This window comes from Hippopotamus amphibius, chromosome 14, assembly GCF_030028045.1.
Source record: "Hippopotamus amphibius kiboko isolate mHipAmp2 chromosome 14, mHipAmp2.hap2, whole genome shotgun sequence".
NCBI lineage: Eukaryota > Metazoa > Chordata > Mammalia > Artiodactyla > Hippopotamidae > Hippopotamus > Hippopotamus amphibius.
In genome coordinates, this window is record NC_080199.1 from 27,338,186 (window position 1) to 27,351,445 (window position 13,260).

Genomic DNA, 13,260 nt, shown 5'->3' on the forward strand with positions numbered 1-13,260 from the left:
TTTAAGGATTTACGTTGAACAGGCTGGTATAGAGGTTGGAAAGGGGATAGGAGTAGGAATGGGGATCAGGGTAAAGGGCAATAAAAACAAAACAAACATGACACAAAGCCAGAAAGGAGCCTTGGGTGATCAGAATAACTCTGTTAGGAACTGACTGGTTGACAGAACTATGCCCCAGATTTGCTTGATAATAAAATGTCTAAGCTTACATTTCTAAGCACATGTAAACTGCAGCATATTGGAATAAACTGAAATCAAACCCCTTCTCCATGGAATCCCCACATCTCCATGGAAATAGCTTCAATATTTCATGTGACCTGTGACACATGACAGTCTGACATAAAAACTGAATTAGAGAGCCAGTGACAAATTCTGTATGCAATTTAAGTACTTATAAAATTAAGTCCTAAATATAAGTAATAAATGATCTATAATTATCTATAATAAAGTATTTCATCTATAATAATGTGTTTCTATTATAGACAAAAATAAATATAGGTAGTTATGTTTAATATTTTCTTTCTAATTATCCTGAAAGATTGTCTAGTATATTCCCTGGATGTACTGGCTCCCTTTTTGAATACTCTCACTAATGGATGCTTATGAAATGGCAGAATAAAAAAGTTGAGTCCTACAGTGATTAAAAATTGTTTTATATTTTTACAGAGGTAATTGACAGGACACACTTTTTTTTCTTATCAAGAGCCAGATTGTGTCTAATGTTTACAGAAAGAAAGAAAGAAATTTAAAAACTATATATGTGATTTTTAAATGATTTTCTATTCACCATTTGTTAGATTAAATATATATATATATATGGATATGCATATGAATAGGTAGGTAGATAAAAAGATAAAGTATTTTCAATGAAGAGCAACAGAAAGAACATAAAGATTGGGAAAACTTGAGTGTATGTCTAAGTTCTCCAAATTGCTAGCTTGTGACATTTTCCATATTGATGAATTGCAGTTTTGTCACGAATAAATTCAATCATGAATAATAATGATGCCATCTCTCTCCCTCTGGTAAATAGTGGGAGAGAACAGAATTCTGTGGCCATTATTTGAGCAGCTGGATTCAGACATGTGTGAGGCAAAGATGATTCCATGAACTTTTCAACTTTAAGAGGTAATAAAATTCTTTCCCTCTTCAATCATTTGGTTGTGATTTAAAACTGAGATTCAAGAGTAGAACATAAGACTCAAAAGTATAAGCAACAAATAAAAATAATTTCACAAAATTTACTTAGAAGGTAAATTCATTGAACTCTTGATCTACTTTCCACATGATGATTTCCTAATTTTTTTTATTGGCCACGCTGTGTGGTGGGCCTGTGGGATCTTAGTTTCCAACCAGGGATCAAACCCATGGCCCCAGGGCTTCCTAGGTGGTGCAGTGGTTAAGAATCCACCTGCCAATGCAGCGGACACGAGTTTGAGCTCTGCTCCAGGAAGATCCCACATGCCGTGGAGCAACTAAGCCTGTGCGCCACAACTATTGAGCCTGTGCTTTAGAGCCCATGGGCCACAACTATTGAACCCATGTGCCGCAACTACTGAAGCCCACGTGCCTAGAGCCCATGCTCCACAACAAAGAGTAGCCCTGGCTCAATGCAAGTAAAGAAAGCCCACGGGCAGCAACAAAGACCCAACACAGCCAATAAATAAATAAACATAAAAAAAAAAACACACACAAAAAAACCCCATGGCCCCTGCAGTGGAAGTGTGGAGTCTCAACCACTGGACTGCTAGGGAAGTCCCATGATTTCCTTATATTTAGAAAAAAGTTTTACTCCTCTACTCACTTCTAAGCGATGGAAGAAAAAACAACATTCATCAAGAGACAAATGTCGTTTGAGATACAAAATTGTTGGTAATTTACAAAGGTAAATATTTGTCCTTTATTAATTCCAGCTATTTACACAGAAATAATAAAGCTGCCATCAGAAAGGCAGCAGGGGTTGCATATGCCTTTAATGGGCTATAGCTCACAAAGATGCACACATAATCAGATTCACTTTCTCAAGGTAACTGTCTGTTGAAAACACTGAATCTCTCATACTGCAAATTGGAAATTGCTTCTTTCTCTCTCCTCTCCTCCTTTCTCTCTCTCATTCTCTCTTTGCTATTGCTTTCAGATGAATTCCCTCAGATGTTCTTTTTTACAAAATTGGAAAACATTTCAGGAGTGACCTACATTTTTTACATTATCAGATATTTAAATTTCTAGACTAATTAAAACTTCATGTTCAAACATAGCCTAAAATTTCTTCCTCAGCCCCAGCTCAGGATGAATCACAGCCTAATAGCCTGGGCACCTATGAAAGGGGATAATGTCTTTTTTGTTACTTAATTTCCACTCACTTGTCATCTTTGTTTTTGGCTTCCCAGGATCCACAAGGTTGATGATGGTAAATAGACAGAATGAGAGAAAAGAGTGCAAAGGTCTCTTCACTTGATGCTCCTTTGGCTGCTGAGTAACCTTTGCCATTTCTAGCCTCCACATGCCTGTTCTTTCATGGGTTGCGTTTCTAGTTTTCTTTCTCCGTCCCACTCAAGCTTTCTTCATAGCATAATTCCTAATGAGTGCGGGCAATTCCAAGCTGAATTATTATGACAACTGCTTTGCTTCTTCCCCTGATGGTATATTACCAGTCATTTTCTGCTCCAGGTCTCTTGGTGAAGTTCTTTGAAAACAGTGCATTCTCAGATACCCTCCACAACGGGGCAATATAATTCCTGCCCTGCATACAGAGAAATCCTCTTTGAAACTGCTCTTTGCTCTCTTCCAGACATGTCACTGCCAGCTGTTCCAGCCTGCCTAGAACTTTTGTGCCTCTCTAAGTGAAAAGGAGAGTCTCTTCTCTGCCCCCCCCAAACTGTAGGAGGACACAGGGCATGCTTCTTTATAATGTTCTTGTGCTCCATACATACCAGGGTACAAAGGGGGCCTTTGAGTGTTTGCATCTGGGCAGTATGATGCAAATCTACATTCTGGCAACAATCCTCTGTCTTTATAAATGGGCTTGCTTGCGCCTTCTTCATTTGATTATGGGGGAATGGGGATGCATCACCTCCACCACAAAAAGGGACAAAGACATGCTTCTGAACTCTTACGAATTATCATCAAAGAATATCTTTGATTAATGTCTAGCTTTTTCTCATATCGTCTAGACAGAAAGATGGAATTGCCATTTGTATCAATTAGAAATATATTTTTCTATAAGAAATCAAATTCCTGACCAACTGTGACTTTACAGGTAGGTATTTATTTTCTCATCTTGCAGGAAGTCTGAGAAGTATAGAAAAGGTCCTAGTGAGCGCTCTATAAAACTTCCAAAGGGCTTTAGTTACTGTTGAGCCAAAATACCCCATTCAACAATGGTAAAATGTCATGGCCTGGAGTCTTGCAAAGAAACTATTTTCCAAGTTATTTTGTTCAGTAGATGTTTGTTTGAGGAATATAAGAAAGATCATATAATGAGATAATCTATGGAAAAATCTAGGTATATTAGAGAAATTTATGCATGTGATTTTATTACAATATGAATGTGTAAAAATATACTGTAAAAAATTAAAATATATGAAAATTTTAAAAAATTATCATATATACCTTTGATTCATTTCCTTTTTTCCCTTAACTGTGAAAAGTGATAAAAGAAATTGCTCCATGTCACAAAAACTGAAAAATAGGACACCTTTTCAAAGAGAGGGAAAAAAAATTAAATGTCAGAGGATATCAAGTTGATCATCAGTGCAACTGGACTGTTTCTTATATCTGGGTCACATTTCAGTTCATGTAGTTAGTTAATAGATACATTCCTGGGTTTCCATATGTACATATGTTTTTAAATATAAAGCTGCATCACTATATGGCATCCATAACACTTCCCTATGAAATCTGCAATGTTTTTGCCAGGGGCAAAATATACGGTAACATGTTATAATAAAAAGCGGTATGTCTCTCTAAATATGTGCATTTGCATTGTATTATCAGTTTTAAAATAGATGCATGTAAGACAGATATGCATCATGACTGGATATAAGCTTCCACACCAGTAAATTAAAAAGTAAATGAATTTTATTAGAAAAAAAATATGGAAAGTATATAAACCTTAGGCTACTTTATATTTTAAATGATCGTTTTGCTTGAATTATTACTACTGCCTTTCCTAAAGTTTCCTTAGTTACTGAGCAAAATGTTTCAAAATTCAATTTATGATCCCCTTTATTAAAAATACCATACACAGGGAATAAAAAGTGCAGTGCAGAGTGAAATTCTAATAGACATCTGTGACAGAGCTTGGCACTCAGGGTGTTTATTGGGAGGACCTGTTTGATCAGCAGCATGGAAGCAAACAGAAAGAAGTTGAGGCAGGCAGAGGCATTGTACCTGCTGAGAGGTAATGCAGGTACAATAACAGCCTCTTCTAACCCAACAGGGAAACTCTGGAACCAGAATGGCCTCTCAGATTTGTCCTGTGTTGGGCCAACATATCCCGGGCTTTTTACTAGCAAACAAGAAAAGGCATGTTCTTAGGCAAAGTACACTGCAAGTGAGGCCAGTCGTGGAATGGCCAAGAGAGAAAGGCTCTCTGCTGACAGAATTCCCAGCAATTATGCCAAAAAAACCTTTCTTTGAAGGAGCAATTGAGTAGTGCATCTCAGTCCAACTAATAAATGTTATTTAAGTTGGGAAGCACATCCTTTCCTCCTGCTTCCCACAGTTTTCTTTGTTTTTTTCTTTTTTTTTATACTTAAGTTTGTTTAGTAAAGGGATTAAGCTGCAGGGCTCAGTTAGGGGAAACCAACAAAAAATACTGAAACACTTTGGCAACATCAATAGTTGGAAGACTTACTAAGGGACTCGGTGACTGGATCAGAAGAGGGCACGTGGTCTTGGGTGAAGGGACTCGGTGACTGGATCAGAAGAGGGCACGTGGTCTTGGGTGAAGAACACGAGTGCTCCCTCATAGCAGCTTGTCAGGGAGGGAACTGCGGGAGGAGATACACTGACCTCTCTTTGCTCCAGCCCTGATCTTCCAGAGCATCCAACTGACTAAACCCAACAAAGACCAGGAGGACAAGGGAGCCCACTGATATTGTCTTAAAATCAGCCTCCTGAAGCTCAGAGCTGCATGGCAAATAGTGGAGCATGAACCTGGAGAGGCAGATGGAGAATATTCAATGCACATCTCTCATGTGAAATCCAAGATTTCTAATCTGTATAACAATAGTCTCTGTCCATAACAAGCTTGGGACATTGAATAATAGACTAGATAGTCAATAAATACATGGTTAATTAATCTTTAATCACTGACTAGAAAGCATTTCTTTTTTCTCCTTTTTTTTTTTTTCTGGACATTTTATGGAATTTGGTGACCTTGACCCATTTCCTCAAATATCCTAAGACTGTTCATAGCACTACAGGAAAAATTCCTTTTTAAAGGCCCTTCTGGCACAGCAGAAAAAACCTGCTTTTGAATATCCCTGTATTGTTCAACCCCATCCACCTGTTTGTCAATTCAATACCAGTTTTTCCTTCAAAATGAAGAATATAAAAGTGGAGGATTTCTCAGACCTGTGGAAGAACAACTCTCTTAAGTAATCAAAGAAAATTGGAAAAGCATAAATAATGCAATGATACCAAACTTGTTCACATGAAAGTCAAACTAAAATTAAAGGGAAAATTACAGACTGCATTAACGTTGATGGTGGATTCAAAACCAAATAATTATTTTAAATATATAAGACAACCCCCGGGATGTAACAGATGATTAATCCCTTACTACTATTACTTTTGGTTACCAATTTCTTGACCACGTCCTATGTGCCACATCTTGTGCTAAAATTTAGTTTAGTCCTCAGAACTATGTTTTACTCAAAATACCCTTATGTCCCTTCTAGCAGGGAGGAAACTGAAGCATTGAAAGTTTAAGTAAATTGCTGATATTCTTATATTTACATAGTGTTGGGATTTAAAACCAGGTCTTCCTGAACAAATACAATTCACATTATGTAAATAAGATACAATAGATATAGACAGTTAACCAATAAGTGGAAACAAAGAAACATGTTCCTTCTCACTGATTGCTGCAGAAACTCAAAATCCATCACTATCTGAGTGCATTATACACCTCTTAAATTGCCAACACTTTCGTTTTTAAAAGAACTCCCATTGCAGGTTAGTGGCATTGAAAAGTATAATCACATAATTTGTGCTATAACACTTCCAGAAGACAGGTCAGCAGAATACACAGAAACTTTGTGCATATCATTGCTTTTGTGACCAGTTGTCTGGTATATCTGGCTGAGGAAATAAAGGGGCAAGAGAGAAACTCATATTGTCTGAGTAATTCTCTTGACCAGCTTTATTTTAGTGCATGTACTGAGATTTCTTAATGTGCTAGAATTTACTGAATTATCCTGTAGTTTTAAGCGATTAATTTTAAATTTTATTTCTTAATATTTAACTCAGGGTAAATGATTTACTAATCTCACTAGTTAAAACAGGAAAAAAATATATCTTTTAATTCTTTGAGTCCTGGGCCTTCAAAAACAAAGCTGCACCACCAAGGGAGAGAACATGGAAAGCACATATCTAACTGCCCACTGGAAGGGCCTAAGGTATTTCTGAAGATTATGAGCAGTATGGACTTTGCCAACTGCTGTCTTTCCTGTGAAAAATATTGCTTGAATTTCTCTTGAACCTTTTCTCTGAATTTGATAATCTGATCATAATGTCTAATCCATATACCAGGTATAGGTTTCTTTACAAAATATTTCTGAGAGGAATTAATTTTTTTCATATATGACTCTTGGCAGGCTTGAATATACATTACTAGCCACATTCTTCCATTCTACTTTCATTATGAGATCTCTATGGTCTTGAAGAGGATGAAAAAACAAGCATGACATCTGCCTTCGTAAAGCTTGCACTTTAACCACAGAGATAGTTATTAATCAAGTCACACAAATAAAAGTAAAATATTAACTGCAACTACAATAACGGCTGTAAAGGTGGAATGCTATGAGATCATATAATAATGGGAATTAATTAACCTAATCAATGAGGTCATCGAAGCCTCTTTTTTACTGGTGACTTGGTTGAAATAATTGTTTATTCTCTAAATCAAGTTTAACTCTGCTCCAATCATATGGTCAGTTGGTGTGAATTTCAGTTTGTTAGGGCTGAGAACTCTGGCTCCTTGGATTTACCTTCAGCTAATGGGAACCCCAGATCCATTCCTTTATGGGTTTCTGCTACTTTTTAGACACACTTACTGGGATACAGGCAAGGATTTACACTTCTAGTCATAGTCTAAGTCCTGTATCCTCTGTCTTGATCAAAATGTCCCTGTCTTGAGGGAAGCTGCTATAAAATCTCATGATTCTTTAGTTTTCAAGACTTAGAGCCTCTATCTTATGAAAAAATGTATTATTTTCCCTTTAAATGTTTAGGTTTTATTCAACAAAACCACTTAATTATTTACTATGCATAAACCACTCTTTTCCTTTGGGATGGAGGCAGCAGTTGATTGAGAGACTAAAACAAATTTCACTTCTAATTTCCTTAGCACTTTCCTTCAATTTACTTGAAGTAGTGAGAATAAAACATACATGGATATTTCAATGAATTGTTTTGCCACAAGTTCATCAACATTAATTCTAAAAATATATCTCAGTACCTATAATATGTTAAAAACTACTGAGAAACCTTGGCTACAACAAAGAATGAAGCAGAAGGATCTCTGTCCTCTTAGAGCTTACATTTCAGTGAGAAAGATAACTTTACCCCTTTAGAAGCTGACCAAAAGCAGAAACAACTTCCTCACATTGTTTTTCAGGAATAATAAGTAGCATAATGGCTAAATACTTTTCAAGGACATCTTGTAAAAGCCAATGACTTGCCTGCAACAGAATTAGAACTTGGCTTTTGTTTATTAAGTTATTCAGAATTTATTTGACTTCTAATTGACTTTCCCCTTTGTTAGTCTTCCTTATGTTATCAAAACTATTAATTGCTTGCTCTTCTGTTTAGTTGTGTCCAAATTGCTCTCTCTTTTAAATGTTTGGCTTTGCTTTTTAATTGGTTTCTTGATTCTCATCAGCTTTCAGAAGGGTTGGTTTTAGTTACATTTATGTTCTCAGAGGAATAGAGGAAGCTTGCTATAAAAACACTTTTGAATTCCATTTTTCAAATTTAAATTATTTCTGCTCTAGTTTAAACTTTAATTTGCTTTCTCCTTCACACGTCTTTGTTTTCATATTCATTAAAATTTCTTCTTCAATTTTCTTCTCTACTTTTTGCTGTTATTGATAAATTCTACTATTCACCACTTTCCCTAGAAAGATGCAAATTAATGAAAATCTTCCCATTCATTACCTATACCATCTTTGTCCATATGTAAACAAAACAATCAATCCCTTGAAAAATGTAGTCAAAGAAGATGTGGCAAAGGTCAGTCAGGTGGTCTAAATTCTATTTGGATGGGCTTGGAATAATAAGTAATCAATTTGACTTTTTTGTTGAAACAGAACTTTGGTTTGAATTGACTGAATGTACCATAGAACTAATGATGTAGGAAGCTACCTGTAAGAAACTGGTGAATCCATTCAAATCAAGCACCAATATAAGTAAAGGTAACACTTATGGTAAATTAGTAAACATTTTTGTGTATTAAGATCAGATGCAGATGTAGGCAATGGACTTGAGGACACGGGGTGAGGGGCAAAGGGGAAGCTGGGATGAAGTTAGAGAGTAGCACTGACATATATACACTACCAAATGTAAAATAGATAGCTAGTGGGAAACTGCTGCATAACACAGGGAGATCACCTCAATGATGGGTGATGACTTAGAAGGGTGGGATAGGGAGGGTGGGAAGGAGTCGTGGGAGGGAGGGGATATGGGGATATATGTATAAATACAGCTGATTCACATTGTTGTACAGCAAAAACTGGCACAACAGTGTAAAGCAATTATATTTCAATAAAGAGCTTAAGAAAAATGATCAGTACTTTTTAAGAGACAAATTTTTTTTCTGTATTTCCATCATGATAACATTTATTTTATTGACTTATAATAGCTTATTTGGTTTTCTGTATCTCCTATTAGTCATGAGCTCTATAAAGACAGAGACCATATTTTATTTTTTTTTCCTTTTTAGCCCCAATATATTGCATTTTACCTGGTACATTGCAGGCTTTCATTAAACTTTGATGACTGAGGGGCTGGGGATAGTGATAGCCATATCTTCACTGGATATAAGCAAAAAAAAGTGTAATTTTAAGGGGAATTGTAGGAAAATGATAATAAAGCTGATTTACAGCAATTATATCAAAGAGATAAATCAAAGTCTCTTCATAGAATATCACTTGGGGTGGTTGCTGGGTTATACAAGTTTTACAAGGTAGAAGTATTGACAGCCTCCACTAATTCTCTACCTAAGTGTGGGAAACCTGTCACTGGTGATGCTTCCATCCTGGAGAATAGAGTTAGGGGATGCCCTCCATAGGAATCTGCATTTCCCTTGCAAACATCTGAGAGAGAAAACTCTCTCAAAGGCAGGAGAATATAGGAATAACAATAAATCACTTGCTATAAAAAGCACTATTAAAAAAACATTTGGTATAATTTAAAATGTATGTAAATTGGCATGTTATGAGCTGGAGAAAGCAAAATCCATACTATAGAAAGACACAGAAGGACACACTGGTATTTATTTTAGAAACAGGTTTTCACAATTCTAAAGAGGCTGTCTTACCACAATTGAACACCTCAGGTGCCAAGGTGTGGCTTTATAGTTTGTTCTTGCCTTCACCTGGAGAGGTATGAACTGCAGGAGAGGAGAAAGATATGTCCTAAACACTATTTGAATAACAAAATGAATATAGATAGAAAGCGCTTCCTTTCTAATCCCAACATGAAGAATTCACAATGGCTTTGTGCCTTGCTTTTGTTACAGAAACATCTATTCCAGTAGTATCAATTTCAAGAACTCTAAGCCAGAATACTGTTCTTGTTCTGCCAGTGGAAGGAGAGACTCACAAAAAGTAATAGGAATCAAATGGCCTGCTTCTGTGAATCTGATCGTGCTTCAGGCAAGATAACAGAGAGAATGCTGACGTGTGTGATGAAAGTCCGGTGAACAAAAGCTCTCAAGAGTGTGATTTATGGAAGCTGAGACTGTTATGGTGCCTGTCCTCATTCAGTCACACAACTGAGATCGGAAGGGCTTGTTTTTTCTTAAAGTTTTTGGAGAGAAAAAAAAAGTTTCAGAAATCAAATATAAAGGTGTCAACTATTCAACTGTTCAAGTTTCTTCGGTTGAGAGATGAACAGGGACTTCATACAACATATTCAGAATCACACTAAATGTGAAAGGATATACATTTTCTTGTGGCTCAGCTACTTTTTCACTCAATTCTTTAAGTAGGCAGCCAGCCTGCAGGAAGGAAGGAATCCTGCTTTATCTTCTTCCATGTAGTAAGGACTATTTGCCCTAATAGGCCCAGGCTTGCGATGGTTCAGTTGCGCCTGTGGTGGGGGTGAAAAGGTGGGGAATGGTGGAAGGGAGGAGGTAAACTTGTATAATTCTTAGTATGCTGATAGAAAGCCCATGGTTGCCACATTCTCAAATCATATCCTACTGATATGTGTTTTTTGTGCTTTCTTTTCTGCTTAAGGACTCTGGAGGAGAGCTATTCACAAGTTCTCTAAAGCCCTAATAATGAGGACAAGGAAAATGTGATGTTCAGCACGTCATATTAACTTGTCGTTGTTCTCAAACTTCTTGACACAATGCAGGGTACCAAATGACTACGGTAACACTTACACCTATGTCTCTAACACAGCAGCAATTATGGGCATCAGAGACACAAGTTCGAAGGTTCAGACAAAAGATGAAATGTGATCATTAATAATGATTTGAGAAGGACAGTAAAGCATCAGAGAAGCACAGTCATTCTAAAGACAATAAAGTCATACTTCTATTCATGAAGTGATAGTAAATATATTTTATGTTATGACTTTTACCATCATCAAGACAGTTATAACTATCAAAGACCAAAAATACAATTCTGCTTTAAAATATTAGGAAAAAAACAGTGTAAGAGTGAATTTAGACACATATAACACCAAAGTACTTGTTACTATATTTATTATGCTTTATAACATATAAACACAGACTGTGTTGTTGGCAAAAAGAGATTAATAAACCTCTTTGCATCGATGTGTCACACCTTGCATTTCCCTTGACAGTTAATGTCAAGTTGCAAATGAACTTCTTTTAAAACAACTTTGCCTCCTTATATAACAAAATAACTTTAAAAATGTTTATATTGTATCTATTATGAAAACAACAATATATATTAATGGTAAACAATTAAGAGTATATAGAAAAATAACAGGCATGAACATATGTATTTTATATGATATACAATATTATCTTCTATTTGGCATAAAGTTAGCTGTGATGTATTCAAAAAATTGCTATTAATTTATATCAGTCTTACATTATCTCACTTTTTACAATTTAAACTTTTCTTGAGTTCCATTTTTTTTTCTAACAGAAATGGGAAAAAGATTTTCCTAATTAATGGACTCTTCTGTAAAAAACTGATGTAATCTCGATATGTTCTTAACTATGAAAGTTTATTTAGCATTTCCCCTTTGACCTCCTTCCCCAGCATACTAAGCAAGGCATCGTCAGAAGCATAGTTTCCTGTGGTGCATTTTGTGCACTGACGTTGACCCAGGAGATTGTATTTCTGACCTCCTCATTCTAAGTCTTCTCTCCACATCTAGAGGATACATTTTCTCAATGTAAACAGATTTAAGATGAAAATAGTCAACATTAGCCCATGTTATGAAGTCCAGATCCATCGGCTTTCATATTTATACAAAAATATTTTGAGAACTCTGCAACACTCAACTAACAAAAAGAGTAATCATAATATCCATGATCCCAGAGCACTAACATAACTATCAGAAAACCTATATTTCAACAAGATTCCTTGTCTTCATTTTGTCATCTGTAAAATGAGAGGTTATAGATCTGTCTTTCTTCTTGCCTCTCTCTCATTCCCTCTGTCTCCCTGCAGTCGACATCTTTAGAGAACATCCTCCTCAAATTAACAGGTGAGCATGTCCAAAGAGGATTCCATAAACTCACTCCAGACTCTTTTGCTGCTAGGAAAAGGCATATGTCTCACAGGCTCTGTCAAGTACACACATGCATAAAAGACGTCAGTGTAAAAAGAAAAATGTGGAGACAAACCTAATACAATTGAGAAACTCACTTTGTAGTGACATATTTGGGGTGATCAACTCATATTTATATATTTACTACTAGTCTTATCATATTTCCCAAACACCCAAACTTTGGTAGCTTCTGGGAGACAACCGGAAGGGCTTGGAGTAAATTATCTGCATGAATAAAAAGTCTATAGTGACACTTTTTTCAATAGCCAAAATATGCAGATTTGGAAAGGAAGGCACAGAGGTATAAAATGTACCTCTCTCCATTACAACCTCTGATCCATTCATAGAATTTTTCTTCTTTATTGAAGCAATATGGGCTCTACTCTCTGTAGAGTGTTTAAATTCAAAGAAGTAATGATTACCCCAGGGTTCATTCAACTAGATTATGGAAATGCAACTTAGCTAATTCAGAAATTCAGACTTCTCATATCATTGGATAAATAGGCAAATATAGATAGGCAGGTAGGTAGGTAGGTAGGTAGGTAGGTAGGTAGGTAGATAGATAGATGTATGTATATACACATACACAGTCATCCCTTGGTATCTGCTGGGGACTGGTTTCAGGACTCACCACGGATACCAAAACCTGAGGATGCTCACGTCCCATAGCCCTTCGTATCCATAGTTCCATATTCAAATTTTCAACCAACCACAGATCATGTCATGCTGTAGTATATATACATATTGAAAAATATCTCTGTATAAGTGGACCATGCAATTCAAACCAACAATTCCCAACACTGTTGGGAAGGGGAAAATTAAAATCACCTGAGACATATTAACAGGAGAAAATCAAATTTAATTTTGTATTTATGGAAACCCCATATTCAAGAGAGGTTCAGAGACCAAAAGGTAAAATGAGGTGTATATGCCATCCTGGGGTTAGGGGCCTGGGGATTCCAAGGACAGGAGGGTCATTCACAGGACGATAAGAAGATAGTTAAATGTTTGTTCTGCCATATGGATGGGGCTACTTAGATACAATTTATCTCTGGT